The 6,335-nt window shown below is 40.5% G+C and overlaps 1 pseudogene; it reads left to right on the top strand.

Annotated features, from left to right (window-relative positions):
• The first annotated feature begins 401 nt into the window (after positions 1 to 401).
• On the top strand, positions 402 to 2,772 carry LOC110498759 (annotated as a pseudogene).
• The last annotated feature ends 3,563 nt before the right edge of the window (positions 2,773 to 6,335 follow it).

The raw sequence follows: 6,335 nt of genomic DNA, 5'->3' as shown, positions 1-6,335 counted from the left end.
GTGGTAGATATTCTCAAGTGAAAAGATAGCTGCCAGTGCCATAGTCTTACTGGGTATCGTCAGCCAATGAAGGTATGTTTTGGTTGGTAGGCTATGGAAAATAGAGGAATAATTTGGATTATTCTAGCTATTATTATTTATTTGTATCACATAACTATTTTATAGAAGATACAGAAAATAATGTCATACAATTGTTATTGGTAAAATCCCAAATAGTAGATCCAATAGCTCATATCATAATACTTTCAAAGCATTACGTGTGCATACCTCCTCAAGTGAGCTCATGTAAAGCTGTTTTTATACTGTTGTGATCGTAGTACAACGTAATGACCGTCAAGGGGTCTGGACCTCCTAATCATTCGCAAGGAGATTCCTGCAAAAATATTATTTGAAGATGATATCATCATCTCCTATCATCTTCAAATAATATTTTTGCAGGAATCTCCTTGCGAATGATTTTGCCGAAGATTGTATCACCGGTGTTGGACTGACAGTCAGAGGAACCCAGGTTCAAGTTCCAGTCAGTTAATTTGCTACAATACTGTTGTCATCTTCAGCTCTAAGTTGATGATGTTATTGTTGATGATTTTGTTTGTGGTATTGTTTACAGTTGACCTGGGCAGGAAGGTACTGGTCTTTCCGTATGAGACAGACTTCAGCTTCATGGTGCTCATCCCCCAAAAGGAAATGGGCCTGCGCACGTTCACTCTGTGCATGCGTGTGGCCACTGAGCTGGAAGTCGAGCGGCAGATCATCCTGTTTGCCTACCGCACCACCGACTACGACGAGCTCAACGTGTGGCACAAGAAAGATGGCCGCATCGCCTTCTACCTGAGCGGCGATAGCGCTTTCTTCCACCTGCCGCCCATCACCACCTTCAAAACAAGTCTCTGCCTCACCTGGGAGTCCCGTACTGGGCTGGCTGCCTTCTGGGTGGACGGCCGCCGCAGCACCTACCAGCTGTACAAGCCGGGGACCGTCCTCTTGGGGCAAGAGCAGACAAACACATTGGAGACCTGGAGGCTTTGCAGAGCTTTGTGGGGGAGGTGACCGACCTCAACATGTGGGACTATGTCTTACCGAGGAGCCAAATCCAAGCCCTGCATTATGGACATAAGCTCACCAAGAGAAACATCTTTGACGGGCCACCATTGAGTACCAGCTGAACGTGAATGTGATTGTGGTGGATGATGATTGACTCGGAGTGGAATCACAAACAAATGCGGATGTGATACATTTGTGTGTCTGTGCTGGACTGCTACTGACCTTTTTGTTTAGTTTGGTGTCTTAGGTTTAGTCACGTTCACACTTTATGCAGTCAATGAACTATGCTCAAACACAAAATATCAGTGGTTCATAGGACAATATGACTTGCATTTTGTGATCATTAAATAGTCTAATGCAGGTCAAAACCAGATCCTTCACCAGACAGGCACCATGTAAACACCATGTATAGCACTATCCTCTTTCAACACAATTCTTCTTTAGACATCCACTATTTATAGGATACTGTAGATACAGTATGTCCACTCACCTGCTGCATGGATGGTGAGATTAACCATATTTTATAAGCATTGCATTCAAGATGTTAATTTATGAAACAAGATGCCAAAATGTTGACATTTATTTCACAGTGGAAGTTTATTAGTCGCCTTTTGCAACCTGCTAATTATCACAAATATTCAGTACAATTTACGTACAGTATTAAAATTAAGCTGGTGTTTAGTTACAGAGATAATGCATTTTTTGCTCTCAGCATGATTACATTTTTTATGTGGCCTTTTATAAATTTCTCACGTGGCTGATGAGTACTAATTTCAATGGAATGTATTGTTGATGTACCGAATTTAACCACAAGGTGGCAGTATATGCTAGAGTTTTTATTCAGTGAGCGACGAAGAAGACTATTTAATTTGTTTATTTGGATCCCCATTAGCTTTTGCAAAGGCAGTAGCTACTCTTCCTGGGGTCCACAAAAAACACAACATGACAAGTAACAAAACATTGATACACTGATATACAAGGACAGTCACACAAATGTATAATACAATGATATTACAAACAATACAACAAAAATTATTCAAACATTACAACTAAAAAATGTGTGTTAGAGTTTGTTTGTGTGTGTCCCCTCACACAAACATACGAATGGTGTGGCATTCTTATGCTCAAGATTTAAATTGCCTTTGATCCCACTAATGATTCATTATTATACTTCATAATTTAACTGTGCTTTGAGACATACCATTGCCATAATGTTGCCTTTGGTTAGCACACTCTCTCATAAATGGTCTATGTTTAAACTGATGTAAGAATGCTTTTGGGTCTGAAATTTAATCCTGGCATGTGCATAACTAAAGTATGTGTTATTTAAGAGAAAATAGGTATTTGAACTTTTTGAGCATCCTATTTGTATTATAGCCTACCTATAATGCTGGTGAGACCTTCACAATATTAAATATTGTTGTTATATTTTATTCCATTGTTTTAACTTGTATTCTTTTAAATTGTTGTTCTAAAATGAAATTGCCTTTGTACATGTTTATTAGCCTATATGTTGTAAACTCTAAAAGGAACAACACCACAGAAACAGTATAGACTTTTGTTCACTGTGACAAGAAGGGTATAGTCCTGGAATAACTTAATTTACACTTAATGTGTAAATGTAATCTGTTGCTGTATTTTTTGTGTTATCTGTGATGGTTTTGTTTGTCTTGTTTAGTTTAGTTTTTTAATCATTGTACCTAAACTGTATGTGTAAACATGTATATGCAGAGCCCAGCTGTAAAAGAGACCTTGGTCTCAGTCTGTGTTCCTTGTTGAAATAAAGGTATAATAATAGTAATAAGTCCCTGTGCAGACTTAGTAGCCACCATGTACTGTAGTAGTATGCTTGTTGTTCACTATGAACATGTTCTACCTCCTCCCCTCCACCTCCTTAGAGAGGAAGACGTTTTCAGTGAACACACAGCATAGGCTCCCCAGAGGGCGGGAAAGTGCAGCGTTCCGAATGTGTGTGTGTGTGTGTGTGCTTATTCGGACTCAATCTCCTGCAGCAGCAGCTAAATTAGTTGGGAGGGAAGGCAAATGAGTTCTGACTGCGGGTCAGCAGCCAAATATTCCACCTTCTTGAATGTTGCAATGCATCAATCGCACTGCCCACTCACTGTGTGGTAACACCTTTGTGGACCATCTGCCCAGGCAGGCTCCTCAGCCCTCACATTCCAAGCACTCTTTCTCCGCTCCTCCTTTCTCTCCAATCGCATCCCTGCCCAAGAGGAGTGCTAGCTGCCTCCCAGCCTACACACACACACACACACACACACCGACCCCCATAACACTACACTCCCTACTCATACCCCCCATATCACCATATTGTCTTTACTTTGACTTATGGAAGGTTAACTTTTAAGTAAAGTATTTTATTTGATATTTTTTAGATCAGATGCACTATGAATTAAATATAAATTCATCCCATATTGGAGTAGAGATTAGTGATTAAGAATATTTTCTGAGTATTTCTGAACAAATAATTATATTTCATTAGCCTACTTTGGACTGAACTAAAGGTTTATGGTATTTTAAATGTCAACCTTTAGTGTTTTTGTTCTATATCTAGGCACTGTTTTTCACCTATTCAATAATAAGAATATACTTTAGTGCCCAAAATACAAATTAAAACCCTTTATACACAATCAACCATCATCATATTTGTTTCAAACATTATTTTATAGGATTATGTACAATATAATAAAACAAATTGAAAAATAATGAACAAATAATGAACAAATTGATGTTTAAAATGAGTCACATATGTTTTGATTATGAGATCTGCATAATCGCCCATGGTGGGGCCGTCTGAGGCGGCGCAGTGTGGTGCGTGCAGCTCGCTGCCCGTCCCTGCGTGTGTGAGCTGGTGAAATCTCTTCCACACGAGAGGAGATAGACGGCGCAATGGAGGCCCGCAGAGCCGGTGGGGGTGACAGAAGGAGGCCCGTTCTGGATTCCTTCGAGCAACTCCAAATAGATTTCCAGGCAAAACATATTTGCATAAGCAAGACAGTGCTACGAGCTATCCATGTGAGCTCTGGCATGTGAGCAATAAACAGATGGATCATTTTTTTAAGAGAAATGTTCATCTGTTAAAATGTGGATGTTCAGCCTGCTATTGTCTTCATAAAACAACTATTGTTTAATCCTAACAAGACACTGTATAACATGATATACAGTTCACAATATTGGAGTAATATAAAAAAGTATGAATACCTAATTTGAATTTAAAATTAATTTGTATATATTTTACATGCATTGGATGGTTACTGGCTTATTCACCCTGCTACCATCTAACAAGGGAACACTAGAGGTGCATTAAAGCTGGGAAGGAGAGACTGAAAACGGCTTCTATCTCTAGGCTTCAGTGTGTTGAACATTCATCACTAGACGGCCTCAGCCCGGTACCCTTGCCCTGCACCTTACAAAGTCAATAGACCACTACCAACAGGTACTCTACCCTGCGTCTTCCAGACTGCTGCCCCATATATAGAGTCATTGAACCCTGGTCACTTCAATATTCTGAAATTCTTTATGTACACGGAACAAAAATATAAAACACAACATGAACAATTTCAAATATTTTACTGACTTACAGTTCGTTCATATAAGGAAATCAGTCAATTGAAATTAATTCATTAGGCCCTAATCTATGGATTTCACATGACTGGGAATACAGATATGTATCTGTTAGTCACAGATACCTTAAAAAATAGGTATGGCTGTGGATCAGAAAACCAGTCAGTATCTGGTGACCACCATTTGCCTCATGCAGCGTGACACATCTCATTCGCATAGAGTTGATCAGGCTGTTGATTGAGGCCTGTGGAATGTATTTACACTTCTCTTCAATGGCTGTGCAAAGTTGTGGATATTGGCGAGAACTGGAATACGGTGTCGAACACATTGATTCGGAACATCACAAACATGCTCAATGGGTCTGGTGAGTATGCAGGCCATGGACGAACTGGGAAATGTTTAGCTTCCAGGAATTGTGTATAGTTCCTTTCGACATGGGGCCTTGCACTATCATGCTGAAACATGAATGGCAATGGGCCTCACGTTCTCATCACAGTATCTCTGTGCATTCAAATTGGCATTGTTAAAATGCAATCGTGTTCGTTGTCCTTAGCTTATGCCTGCCCATACCATAACCCCACCGCCACCACGGGGCACTCTGTTCACTCTGTTCACAACGTTGACATCAGCAAACACGTCATCCACAAAACGCCATTACACGCAGTCTGCCATCTGCCTGGTAGAGTTGAAACCGGGATTCATCCGTGAAGGGCACACTTCTCCAGTATGCCAGTGGTCATCAAAGGTGATCTTTCGCCCACTGAGGTCGGTTTCGCCAAACTAAAGTCAGGACCCTGAGACGGTTTCTGACAGTTTGTTCAGAAATTCTTTGGTTGTACAAATCCACAATTTCATCAGCTTACCGGGTGGCTGGTGTCAGACCATCCCGCATGTGGAGAAGCTGGGTGTGTAGGTCCTGGGATGGCGTGGTTACACGTGGTCTATGGTTGTGAGGCTGGTTGGCCGTGCTGCCAAATTCTCAAAAAATATTTTATGGTAGAGAAATGAACATTCAATTCTCTGGCAAAAGCTCTGGTGGACATTCCTGCAGTCAGCATGCCAATTGCACGCTCCCTCAAAACTTAAGGCATCTGTGGCATTGTGTTGTGTGACAATCTGCGAGGGGCCTGTGGTCCCCAGCACAAGGTGCACCTGTATATTGATCATGCTGTTTAATCAGCTTCATGATATGCCACACCTGTCAGGTGGATGAATTATCTTGGCAAGGAGAAATGCTCACTAACAGGGATGTAAACAAATTTTTGCACAAAATTTGAGAGAAATACGATTGTTGTGCATAATAGAACATAAACATGCGCTATATTTTTGTTCAGTATAGTTAGAAACAGATAAGATTAGCATTCCTACAACATTATTTAGCTGACATGTTATTTGATCTTGTCACGTTCGTTGAATGGATGAGACCAAGGTGCATTAAAGCTGGGAAGGAGCTTTAATGAGATGAATACATCTTATTTTAAATGAAGACGAAGAAACACTTAAACAAACTACAAAACGAACGTGCCGCTAAATGTAGTGCTGACACAGGCAACTAACCATAGACAATAACCCACTAAATACCCAAAGAAGATGGCTGCCTAAATATGGTTCCCAATCAGAGACAACGATAAACAGCTGTCTCTAATTGAGAACCAATCTAGGCAACCATAGACATACATAAACACCTAGATAGTATACACCCCCAT

The sequence above is a fragment of the Oncorhynchus mykiss genome, chromosome 20, assembly GCF_013265735.2.
Source record: "Oncorhynchus mykiss isolate Arlee chromosome 20, USDA_OmykA_1.1, whole genome shotgun sequence".
NCBI classification, from domain to species: domain Eukaryota; kingdom Metazoa; phylum Chordata; class Actinopteri; order Salmoniformes; family Salmonidae; genus Oncorhynchus; species Oncorhynchus mykiss.
This window is presented reverse-complemented; position numbering and strand designations above follow the sequence as displayed.